This window comes from Cryptomeria japonica, chromosome 3, assembly GCF_030272615.1.
Source record: "Cryptomeria japonica chromosome 3, Sugi_1.0, whole genome shotgun sequence".
Lineage (NCBI taxonomy): Eukaryota > Viridiplantae > Streptophyta > Pinopsida > Cupressales > Cupressaceae > Cryptomeria > Cryptomeria japonica.
In genome coordinates, this window is record NC_081407.1 from 909,443,815 (window position 1) to 909,457,723 (window position 13,909).

Consider the following 13,909-nt stretch of genomic DNA (forward strand, 5'->3'; position numbering starts at 1 on the left):
GCTCTCTAACCTAGATTTCTTGGTTCCTTCAAGGATAATTAGGAGATATAACAATTAACAAAAAATAAAACTCTCAAAAAGGTGACATGACAAATTGCCAACACAACATACTACATAGGTGTCAAGTGACACTACAAAATAATTCCACATCACAATACACACATGGCAGTTGTCCCTTAAACAATTTAAACAATCCAATAAATACCATTTACACTCATGCAACATTTTACATTTACGAATAAAATACAGTACATACAGGGTGTTGTCTCTCCAAATAGACAACCCCTGGTTTTACTAACGCACATTGGCCTAGGCTTGATTCTCCATAATATTTCCATGGTCACATGGATAATTTCCTGCACATCTCAATTAAAGCATTAGTACTTCCCAAATAACCTCATATAATATATAACACATAATCAGAATACAATACATTCATTCTGCAAAGGCTCGTCATTATAAAATACGATTTATCACAAATCAAAGCAATTTATTATAATCCTCAAAATTTGATCCATCTACAAGATATGAAAACATTTTTCTAACATTATAACAAATTCCGAAATTCAGCTAATAACCTGCATCATCACAATATTACCCTAATCTAGAATCATATAATATTCTATAATGCACAAGGCATAGAAATGAAGCATCCATATATATCAATGTTACCAAAATCATTTGACCATGTAAAGTTCTCTATCCATAGTGTGTCAAAACTAGCATCTAAAATAGTTCCAAAATGAAAATAGCTGAAGAGATAGGATGGATCGGGGTAGGGCCTCACAGACAACACTATACTTCATCAATGCTATCTTCATGCAATGCCAACAAGCACAACTATTTATACAATAAACTGGATACTGGTCAAAAGAGGTAAAGACAAAACACCCTATGAATACTAGTATGGTAGATCACCAAATGTTAGTTACTTCAAAAATTTTGGTAGCAGATGTTTTATTAAAAGAAGTGATTATATTGGAAAGTTTGATGCCAAAAGTGATGAAGCCATATTTCTTGGTTACTCCACCAAGAGAAAAGCTTACAAGTGCTACAACAACCAGACTAAGAAGATCATTGAAAGTGTCAATGTTTGAGTAGATGAATTTCCTGAAAAATCTAAAGAAACTAGTAAGAAGAAGGAAGAAGAAGAACCAAACACACTATTTTTGGAACCGGAACTGATAAAGCCGGAAGTTGGAGAACTAAACATAGAAGCCCCAGTTCAGTCTGAATAGGAAGCTCCAATAGATGACGAAGAAATTGAAGAAGAAGAAGAACCTGAAAACCAAGATCATGTTATTCCAAGGTATGTCAGACTTAATCATAGCCCCAATCAGATTATTGGAGACAAGAATGCAGGTATGTTAACTAGAAGAAGGCTAAGAGAAAACTCTTGTATGATCTCCACCATTGAGCCTAGAACAACAAAAGAAGCCTTTGAAGATTAAGACTGGATCAAGGCAATAGAAGAAGAAATTGATCAGATAGAGAAGAATAATACATGGTCATTGGTACCTAGACCAAAAAATGAGAATGTAATAGGCACAAAGTGGGTATTCAGAAAGAAACTGAATGAAGATGGACTAGTGATTAGGAATAAAGCCAGACTGGTATGCATAGGATATGCACAAGAGGAAGGCGAAGATTATGGTGAGACATTTGCACCAGTAGTAAGATTGGAAGGAGTAAGGACTCTACTTGCATTTGTAGAACACACAGGACTTAAGGTATATCAGATGAATGTTAAATCAATAATCTTAAAAGGGATATTGGGAGAAGAAGTCTACATGGAATAACCAGATGGTTATGCATTAACTAAAGAAAAGGATATGGTGTGAAAGCTACATAAGGAACTATATGGATTGAAACAAGCACCAAAGGTATGGTATGAAAAATTGCACTCTCACTTAATAAAGATAGGTTTTCAAAGAACCAATGAAGATAGTAACATATATCTCAAGACAGGAGGAGATCAAATACTGGTAAGTGAGGTATTTGTTGATGATATCATTTTTTGGAGGTAATGATGATATGTGTCATCATTTTATAATAAAATGATGAATGAATTTGAGATGTCACTAGTAGGTGAGATAAAAAAATTGCATAGGTTTGAAAATCCAATAGATGAAGGAAGGAATTTTTATCACACAATCCAAGTATGTGAAGGAAGTGTTGAGAACTTTTGGAATAGGAGATTGTAAACTAATTGGAACACCAATGGTTATAGGTTGTAAATTGTCAAAGGAAGATGATTCTACACTAGTTGATGAAAAAGAATATAGATCCATGATAGATAAGTTGCATTATGTTGTCCATAGATGACTAGACATTGCCCATGCAGTAGGATTGGTTGCCAAATTTTGGAAAAATCTGAAGGAGTCACACATGATTGCAACCAAAAGAATTTTCAAATACTTGAAAGGCACAATAGATTATGGATTATGGTATCTATATGTAGAAGAATTTGACTTAAAAGTCTATACGATGCAGATTGGGAAGGCAATGTTGATGATAGGAAAAGTACAACTGGAGGAGCATTTTTTCTTGAAGGCAGATTAGTGTCTTGGAGCAGCAAGAAACCGAGTTTTATCTCTCAATCAATAGTAGAAGTTGAGTATGTTGTAGCTTACATGAATTGTACACAAGCAATTTAGATGAAGCACATATTGGAAGGTTTCAAGCTAAAGATATCAGAACCGGTAAGAATTTTTTGTGATAACACAAGTGGTATAAATATTTCTAAGAACCCAGTGTTGCATGCTAGGACAAATCATATAGAGTTGAAGTATCATTTCCTAAGAGAGAAAGTTCAAAGCAAAAATGTATCACTAGAGTATGTTTCCACTAAAGAACAACTAGTAGATATTTTAACTAAGCTTATACCTAAGGCTACATTTGAATATCTTAGAGGTAAGTTAGGGGTTGTACCCCTACATGAAGTCAAGTCAATTAAGAAGATATGGAAGACATCAATCTCGAAGCCTATTGAAAATATTGAAGAAGGATTGGTGAAGAATGGAGCTACTCCACAGGGGGAGCAACTAATTGCAGATCGGTGAAGCATGGATAAGAAATAGAATGGTTTACCTTCACTTTGGCATTGTTGTCAAAGGGGAAAAAATGTATATGATTGATAGCCTTATATGTTAAGGAGAGAAGATAGATTGCAGACCAGTTACCAACTGAAGATATGAAGATACAATTGAAAGATAGTTTATGTTGAAAAATGTAAACTAGGATTTCTATACCTATGTATATTCTTTATTCTCAACCATGACAATCAATTGGTATTGATATTTATATTGCCATCAATGCCAAAGGGGAGAATGTTGGAATTGCATAAAGATTACATTGAAGAAGTATAGTGTTGTCATTGATGTCAATAGCAACCAGTAATTAAGTAGTAAAGCAACCAGTAATGAAGTAGTAAAGCAACCGGTAATGATGTAGTGAAGATCAACTGATAACCCTAACCAGATGAGAAGTAGAACCCTAACCGATGGGGCTTGGAGATCCATTGACACTCATTGGATTCATATGTTGTCATTGATGGCAACATGGAAACATGGTAACTTGGAAACAAGATTCATAAGGAAGCATACATCGGCATACATCGACATTCACCAATAGACACCAGCATTGGAGAATCCAGGGTTACACCAACATCGACATCCAGCACTTCGGTGAAGCCGACATCAGTCTTGGACCAAAGGAAGGTTTTTTTGTAAAATCATTTTGTAATTTTTGTATAAGGTCGACATTGTATATCTTTTGTAATGCATTGTAAGCCAACATAAGGCATATTGTTTGTGAAGGGTATATAGGTCAATTTGTTAAGGTCATTATAAACATAGATGAGATAGATTTGTATTAAGGATATAGGAGACTGTGTAATGAAAAGTATATGTATGTAGATCATTTGTATGCAAAATTTATATCATGCAATGATCTGTAGATAGTTTGGAAAGCATGCTTGGAGGAGAGGAGATACCGGTAGAAGTGTTTAGGGTTTATGAACCGATACAAAGTAGAACTATAACCATAACTCTTTTTGGCATAGCAGATGCATTTTGTGAGTTCATTATTACTATTTTATTTCAGCAGAATCTTGTAGTCAGTGAGACTCTTTTGTGATGAGCAGTGTGCTCTAGGTAGTGTGCCTTCTTGCATGTGTAGGCCCCCATTTTATGTAATATCTTTCATATGGCTAGTGAACTGATATTGTAGCTCACAAATCCCAGCGCGGTTTTTCCTCTTTGAGGTTTTCCATGTATAAATTATGTGTGTTATGGTGTTCATTTATGTGGATGGTTTATTTGCTTCAAGTTATATGTTTCTTCATTTACCAGTTTATATGTGTATCATATAAAAAGGTAAAATCATATCTTACCGACAAAACACTGATTTACCCCCTCCCCCCCACCTCTTAGTATTCTCAGACCCTAACAATTGGTATCAAATCTTGGTTCCTTGGAAAAAGTTTAATAGCTTGAGGAAGATCCTAAAATTGGAATCATTGAATAGAGCTATGGAGAAGCAACTTGAGATGGCTCTTGAGGATTATGATACTAAAAGGATGAATAATTTAAAAGTGCAAGATGAATTGAATTTTAATAATGAATTCATTCTTGTCTGGCAACAAATTTTATCATCTGCTCAATCCAAGAGAAAGGAACTTTTGCAAAACCAGGATGATGTAGAGAAAAATGCACTTAAGGAACAATGTTAGAAACCAAGTCAATCAAACATGCTCATGAAGAATGAAATGCAAGACCTAACTATGAGGTTATCAAAAGGTATTGAGGACAGAAAGAAGGAGGAAGAAAATCTTATTATATCTTTGAAGAACAAATTTGATGAATGTGGCAAATTGATTCATGAGAATAATCTGTTGAGAACTAATTTGGTACACTCCTAGAATAATGAAGAGATTGAAAGACAAATAACTATTTTGAGAGATGATCTAACAACTATGAGTGAGTATAATGAAAAATTCAGGATTAGTGTTGCACAGTTGGATGACTTATTGAAAAGACAAAAGCATAATGATGATTCTAGAGGACTTGGATTTGTACAAGGTGAAAGCTTTGGTATTGCAAATGAAGATAGAACAATCGGTATGTAGAACTCATCAAACTAGAGGAAACCAGTAAGGCAATCTAATGCTTATTAATTCAATGGTAGATGCTTTGTTTGTAATAAATTTGGGCATATGACTAAACAATGTAGAAATAGATAAAATCAAAACTACAATTTTGTTCTTGGTCAATGCGCAAATTGAAATAAATATGGTCATAAATAGTAAGATTACAAAATGAATGTCAAATGTCATGCATGTGGAAAGTTTGGTCATTTGGCTAATCAGTGTAGGTCAAGGAATGACACGGAATATGTAAAATAATTTCAAAAGAACAATGTTACTGTTAGGTCTTGGAGACAACTAAGAGGGGGGGGGGGGGGGGGGGTGAATCAGTTGTCAAATAAATTCAAACCAAAACAACTTAACCAACTTATTCCTTAATACCGGTAAACCAATCTTTTATACCGATGGACAGTTTTATTAGATAATAGCAATACAAATAAAGATTAATGCATGAAACAAAAAGAAAAATTCATCCACAACACTTAACACCAATATTTGTACATGGAAACCCTGTAAGGGGAAAAACCACGGTGGGAAACCTTACCCATAATCAAATGATACTACTGCAGATAGTAAGTGTATACAAATGGGGTCTGCACATGCAAAAAGGCCAAGCGCCTAGAGCTCACTACTCAAACACAAAATAGGAGTCACACTGACTACAATAGGATGGTTAAATCCAATAAGAATGCACTACTCAAAATAGCATCTTCATATGCTGGATTCAGTACCGGTGTAGTTCTGATATGCTTTCACAAAAACCTTGCTTCACCTTCAAATGATATCTGCGTGTATAACTCTTCTTATTCTCACATATAACTTCTCATAATTCTTCTTTGCATTCCATACCCAATCTTAAAAATAAGATCTTACATTTATATCATAACCTAGGACCAATTTTAGTAGGTCAGCTCTAAAAGATATTACAGTTAAATCAATTTATAATTAAAACAATATTCGATGCAATAACTGATTCAACATGTCGGCTTGATGTATTTACAACAATAATAAATCATCTCCATAGCATGTCATGCTGATTTGGAAAAGATAATCCTGTCGGTGTATAACCTGGACCTATTTGCCGGTAACAACAAATATGCAAATACGAATATGCGAATAAACAAATCTCCAAGACAAAGTGTCCAAATGATGTCTTCGACATAACCAAGTGTTTTCCATGCCATTCCAAGTGCCGATGATCATTATATCCTATCAGTGTACTAGATACCAGTGACTGTGCATGAGTCATTTGCTTGTCGGTGAATGTTGTTGATTCTCTAGAGTGCCAAAGTTGATAAGTGTTAGTAGGTGTTGACATCAATGACAAAACCATACCAAAATACCAATAATCTCCCCCTTTGGCATTGATGGCAGCACAAGATGGAAAAACCATCAAAGTGCCAAAACAGAAATGCCAAATACCAAAATATAAGTAATCTCTCCCAAAGTAACAATCTCTCCCCCTGAGAGTGACATGTGTTTCCTTGCGTTTTTCCATACCAATTTCTCCCCCTTTGACATCAAATGCCAAAATTACTATAAAACCAAGTTCATATCCAAAGTACCAACCAATTTAGTATACCAATTACTCCCCCTGAGAAGTAGCTTCCTCATCAAAGTTGGAGTAAAAGATTTCTCTGTTAATTCTATCGGTTGATGACAAAAATCAACTCTCTAAGTATCTACTGGTGGGGGTATAACCCCAAGCTAATCTCTAAGATATTCAAAAGTTTCCTTAGGTGGAGGTTTAGTGAAAATATCTGCAATCTGCTCTTTAGTATTCACATAAACCAGTTTTATTTCTTTTGCTTCAACATTTTCCCTGAGAAAATTCAATTTGATAGAAACATGTTTGGTTTTAGAATGTAGTACCAGATTCTTAGATATATCAATTGTTGTAGTGTTATCACAATATATAGTTATAGGTTCCTTGCATTTTACCTTTATGTCTTTCAATATTTGCTTAAGCCATAGTACTTGTGTATAGTTAGTTGCTGCTGCAACATATTTTGATTCTGCTGTTGATAAGGATGTACAACTTTGTTTCTTACTCAACCAAGAAACTAGTTTGTTTCCAAGAAAAAATGCTCCGTCAGTGGTGCTTTTTCTATCATCCACATCTCCTACCCAATTTGCATTTTTGTATTCACATAATTCAAAGTTTTCATCTCTAGGATACCATAATCCAAGATTTGTAGTGCCTTGTAAGTACCAAAAAATCCCTTTTACTGTTGACTCATGATTTTCTCTAGGATTACTCTGAAATCTTGAAACAATACATACTGCATTCATGATATTAGGTCTAGTTTGTGTCAAATATAGTAAACCTCCTATCATAGATTTGTACCTAGTTGGATTAATAGGTGTAGATTCATCCCTTAGTGATAGTTTGTCACTTGTAGTCATAGGTGTGCTTACCAGTTTAGAGTTCTTCATCCCAAATTTCTTTAGTAACTCCTTTAAGTACTTGGATTGACTCGAGAATATACCTTTGTCAGCCTGCGAAATCTACAATCCTAAAAAGAATTTTATTTCTCCAATCATAGACATTTCAAGTTCTTGTTGCATTTCAATAGAAAAGTCTTTACATAATCCATCTTCTCCTCCAAAGATTATATCATCAACAAAAACTTCTATAACCAAGATGTCATCATTAGTCACTTTATAATATAAGTTGTTGTCAGCATTACCTTTAGAAAAACTAATCTTCAAAAGATACTTACCCAATCTTGCATACCAAGCTCTTGGAGCTTGCTTCAATCCATACAAAGCTTTCTTTAACCTACAAACCATATATTTGTTATCTGTCAAAGAAAATCCATAAGGTTGTTGAATGTAAACTTCTTCTTCAAGATCTCCATTTAGAAATGCACATTTAATATCCATTTGATATAATTTGTAGCTTTTATGTGCTGCAAAAGCCAAAAATAATCCGACTGCCTCAATTCTACCTACCGGTGCAAAGGTCTCACTATAATCAATTCCTTCTTTCTGAGAATATCCCTTACACACTAGTCTTGCTTTATTTCTGATATCCTTACCATCTTCATTAAGTTTTTTTTTAAATACCCATTTGGTTCCAATTACATTTTTATCTTTGGGCCGGGGAACTAATGTCCAAGTGTTATTCTTCTCAATTTGTTCTAATTCTTCTTCCATAGCTTTAGTCCAATGTTTATCTTCACATTCCTCATTAACTGATGATGGTTCAATTTGAGAAATAAGAAATACCTCTTCATTTGCCAATCTTTCTCTTGTCATAACTCCTTTATACTTGTTTCCAATTATCTGATCTTCAGAATGATTCAATCTTAGATACTAGGGTGTCTTTGTGTTGCTGTTGTTCCTCAATTACTGTGGAATTTTCAAATGATATCGATGTGACTGGATCTTCTTTCTGTACCGGTGGATTCAATGTAGGTTCATTTGTTAGAATTTTTGTTGCTGGTTCTATATACCTTGAAGTTCCTTTGAATTGTTCATCAATCTTCACATTTGTACTCTCAACAATTTTTTTCAATCTTTTGTTAAAACATCTATATGATTTACTCTTAGATGAATAACCAAGAAATATTCCTTCATCACTTCTAGGATCAAATTTCCCAATATACTCATCTCTTCTAATATAGCATTTACTTCCAAATATTCTAAAATATTTAAGCGTAGGAGTAATACCAAACCATAGCTCATGAGGGGTCTTACCGGTTTCACCTTTGATGTGAACTTTGTTGAATGTATAGATCGATGTACTTACTGCCTCTCTCCAATATACATGTGGTAGGTTTTCTTCTGATAACATACTTCTAGTTGCATCCAAGATAGTTCTATTTTTTCTTTCAACAACTCTGTTTTGTTGTGGTGTCCAAGATGCTGATAGCTATCTTCTGATTCCATTCACTTCACAGAATGCATTAAATTTCTTAGATGTAAATTCTCCTCCTTGATCTGATCTTAGACATTTGATTTTCTTACCAGTTTCATTTTCTACCATTTCTTTGAACAATTTGAACTTCCCAAGTGCTTTTGATTTTTCTTTGAGAAAAGTAACCCAACACATTCTAGAATAGTCATCAATGATTAGCATGAAATATCTATCACCTTGTAAACTTTTAGTTCTAGCTGGACCACATAAATCAGTGTGAATTAAGTCAAGAGCATTATTGGATTTTTCTAGAATACTTTTGAAGGTGGCTCTAACTTGTTTTCCAAATTGACATTCCTTACATACTGTATTGTGAGGTTTGACAATTTTAGGTAAATCTCTAACTGCCTTAGTAGTACTGATTTTTAACATGCAATCAAAGTTTACCTGACAGAGTCTTTTATGCCATAGCCAACTTTCATCAATATGTGCAATCAAGCATGTCTTTTCGCCATTATTCAAATGAAAGATATTACATCTATTTTGATTACCGGTTGCAATTTCTTAACCAGTTCTATTCATGATTTTGCATTTTCCATTTTTGAATTGTAACTAAAATCCTTTCTCAACCAATTGACCAACACTCAAAAGATTATGCTTTAAACCTTCAACATAGTAAACATTGTTAGTATTATTCTTTCCATCAAGAGATATTATACCTTTACCTTTGATCAGACAAGCTTTATCATCTCCAAATCTCACTAGACCTCCATTATATTCTTGAAAGTTCAAGAATTTACTTTTATCTCCTGTCATATGATGTGAGCATCCCGAATCAATGATCCATTCATCCTTTACTTCAACTTTAGCTGCCAAGGCCTGCTCTACTGATTGAATGGTAGGTGTCGGTTGGTCTTCTATTATAGCAACAAAAACCCATCCATTTCTTGTTGGATCCTCATCAGAATCATCAGTCACTCCTTCATCAACAAGATAACAAGATTTGTCTTTATTCTTCTTAAATTTGTATCTCTGATATTCAGGGTTAGGCTTGTATGTTCTTCTAGCTTCTTCTCTTATTCTAGCATGTCTATCAGGGCATCTTGAAGCGATGTGACCAATCTTATTACAGTTAAAACATTTAAAGGGTGCTTTACCTTCATACTTACTTCCAACTAGACCTTTAGGCATTTTCCTTGCAAATAGTGCTTCAAGTTCTTCAAGTTATTCATTTTCTTTCCTACTTTCTTCAAGTTCTCTTGCATAAAAGGCTTTCCAATCAGATTTGTCAAATGATGATGTAGATGATGTTGATGCTTTAAAGGCTAAATTTGTCTTTATAGTAGCAACAGGACCAAATTCCTCAATTTCAAAGGGTGAAAGTTTTCCAATCAACGTATCTCTAGTTATTGATGTATTAGGCATTGTTCTTAACTCATTTATAGCTGTGACTTTCATTTTATATGCTAGTGGTAATCCTCTTAAAATTTTTGAAATAACTTCATCTTCACTTAAGGTTCCTCCACAACATTTAATACCCAAAACAATTTCATTAACTCTTTCCATAAAAGCAAAAATCCTTTCATCTTCTTCCATTTTCAAATTTTCATACCTGACCCGGAAGCTTTCAAGCTTTGTAATTTTGACTATGGAATCTCCTTCATTTAGTGTTTCCAAATGATCCCAAATAGATTTAGTAATGGACCTATGTGATAATCCCATGATTTGCTGATATATTAATGCGCTCAAAAGTGCTTCTCTTTCTTTGTAATCATTTTCTTCATCTTTTCCCAAGGTAGGTGGATTAGGCTGACTGGGAGTAGGAGTAGTATAGCCATTCTTTGTAACTTCCTAGATGTCCTTTCCAATGCAATTTAAATGTGTCTCCATTCTGATCTTCCATATGCCATAGTTGGTTCCATCAAGTTTAGGACTGTCCTTCCTAAAATAGTTAGTAGACATTGGATCTCCTCAAGATGTTAAACTTCTACAAAAGAGGACTAGGCTCTGATACCAATTGTTAGGTCCTAGAGACAACTGAGAGGTGGGGTGAATCAGTTGTCAAATAAATTCAAACCAAAAAAAACTTAACCAACTTATTCCTTAATACCAGTAAACCAGTCTTTTATATTGGTGGATAGTTTTATTAGATAATAGCAATACTGATAAAGATTAATGCATGAAACAAAAAGACAAAGTCATCCACAACACTTAACACCAATATTTGTATGTGGAAACCCTGTAAGGGGAAAAACAATGGTGGGAAACCTTACCCACAATCAGATGACACTACTACAAATAGTAAGTGTATACAAATGGGTTCTGCACATGCAGAAAGGCCAAGCACCTAGAGCTCACTGCTCAAACACAAAATAGGAGTCACACTAACTACAATTGGATGGTTAAACCCAATAAGAATGTACTACTCAAAATAGCATCTTCATATGCTAGATTCAGTACCAGTGTAGTTCTTATATGCTTTCAAAAAAACCTTTCTTCACCTTCAAATGATATCTATGTGTATAGCTCTTCTTATTCTCGCATATACCTTCTCACAATTCTTCTTCGCATTCCACACCCAATCTTACAAATAAGATCTTACATTTATATCATAAACTAGGACCAATTTTAGTAGGTCGGCTCTAAAAGATATTACAATAAAATCAATTTATAATTAAAACTATATTTGATGCAATAAGTGATTCAACATGTCGGCTTGATGTATTTACAACAATAATAAATCATCTCCATAGTGTGTCATGCTGATCTGGAAAGATTAATCCTGTCGATGTATAACCTGGACCTATTTGCTGGTAACAACAAATATGCAAATATGAATATGCCAATAAACAAATCTCCAAGACAAAGTGTCCAAATGATGTCTTCAACATAACCAAGTGTTTTCCATGCCATTCCAAGTGTCGGTGATCATTATATCCTACCAGTGTACTAGATACCAGTGACTATGCATGAGTCATTTGCTTGTCAGTGAATGTTGTTGATTCTCTAGAGTTCTAGAATTGATAAGTGTTAGTAGGTGTTGACATCAATGATAAAACCATACCAAAATACCAGCAGTTACATGTTATGCATGCAACAAAATAGGTCATATTGCTAAGTACTGCAGAAGCAAGACTCAACCAGTTAGCAATGATATACAAAATGAGAAAGGAAATCAAAAGGTAGATGAAATACAACAAGATCACACAAAGAGATGGGCTAGAAAGTGTAAATAACCAAGTGGAGATGGATCCACATCGGTAACTCCACTGGTAGAACAATGCATTCTTGCACCGATAAGAAATTCCACCGGTAACTGAGGCATACGCCTTAGGGGTTGGAAAATCTATTGCAAATATTGCCTATTCCCCAGAGGAGATTTGAAAGAGATCTGGAGAGTTGTCTTAATCACTGATGAAGGTTTACCTAACATAAGACTGTGAAACCGACATCCGGTAGGGTACATCACGAAGCATTTATGATAATTAGGGTTTACTCATTGATAAAAATGGAAAGTTAATTCATTTTCACTTAGCTTGCATTCAAGCAATCTAGAGCGAAGCAATGGAAAATCTTAGGCAATTAAGAGTGAGCAAAGGCATTTTAAATGGATTTCCAGTAATCATTTGAGAAGCAATCAAATCTTCACATCGACGATCATTTTTTAGGTATTTCTTTGAAATGGCATTCGGATCATCTGCTCCTACTTTCATTGCAAATCCCACCATTGTTAAAGTTAAGGATAGGCTGAGACCCATTTTCAAGGAAGTTCCCCAGATAGCTAAGAAAGAAGACTTTGCAAGTGCATTCTCTAGGGTTCCTGACGATGTGATGTATGTTGAAGATGTAAGGGCATATATTCACTGCACCTTGGAGGATCTAGGTACAGAAGAGATAAAGGGAATGTATCAATTTGTGATACTTGGAAGCTCCATAACAACCAAGCCAGAATATAAGATAATAGAGGATCTAGGGTTAACTAGTATCCTATAGAAACCAGAATTCAATGATGAGGTGATCAGATATATTCTAAGCAGGGTTCACAATGAGTTCATCTAGCTAGATCAGCCCTACATGATTACAAAGGAAGAAATTCAAGTAGTCACCAACTTACCCAAAGTCAGACAAGAACCTGGCAAGAAAATTTCCACCACTATGGTTGAGAATATTACTGATGCAACCCATGACGAAAGATCTATAAGGGTTAGCACAATCAAGGACATAGATGTGAAGTTTGTCAGCGTGATCATCGGTTATAAGGTAACTCAATCAAGTTGATTGAACTCTATTGGTAGTTCCTGCATCCATGCTACTTATTAGATGTTAAAGAATAATGAGAAGTATGATTTGTGTGAATGGATGAGAAGTGAACTAATGTTGAATATTGGAAAGATTAAGAGTGTTAAGAGAGGAACTTTTAGGTTTGGAAAGCTCATTATTTTTTTAATGATTTACTTCATAAATGAGCTACCTGATTTAGGGAAGAAGCATTGGGCTCAAGACATAATGGTAGGTATGCAAATTAAGGAAGCAATCACTGGTCTTGGTACTGATAGGGATGAAAAGCTTTGGGGCTATTTCAAAACATTTCAGGAAAATATGAGACAAAGGGAAATAATATCAAAGCACATTGTGGAGAAGTACTCCACCGATATCTATTTTATGGTGAAGACTAATGAAACTCTTATGGAGCTAGCAAAAACTAGGACCATATGGGTCATTGAGCTTGGATATGAAGTGGATGATAGCATTTTTGAACTTTATGCAAAAATGTTGCTTGAAGCTCCATTGAATGATAAGACAGAACACTTTGGTACTGCTGAGGAAAAGGCTCTTGAAGTCAAGATTGGCTTTGATGGGAAAAAAGAGAGAAGAAATTTGATAAGATGTTTGCATTTGTA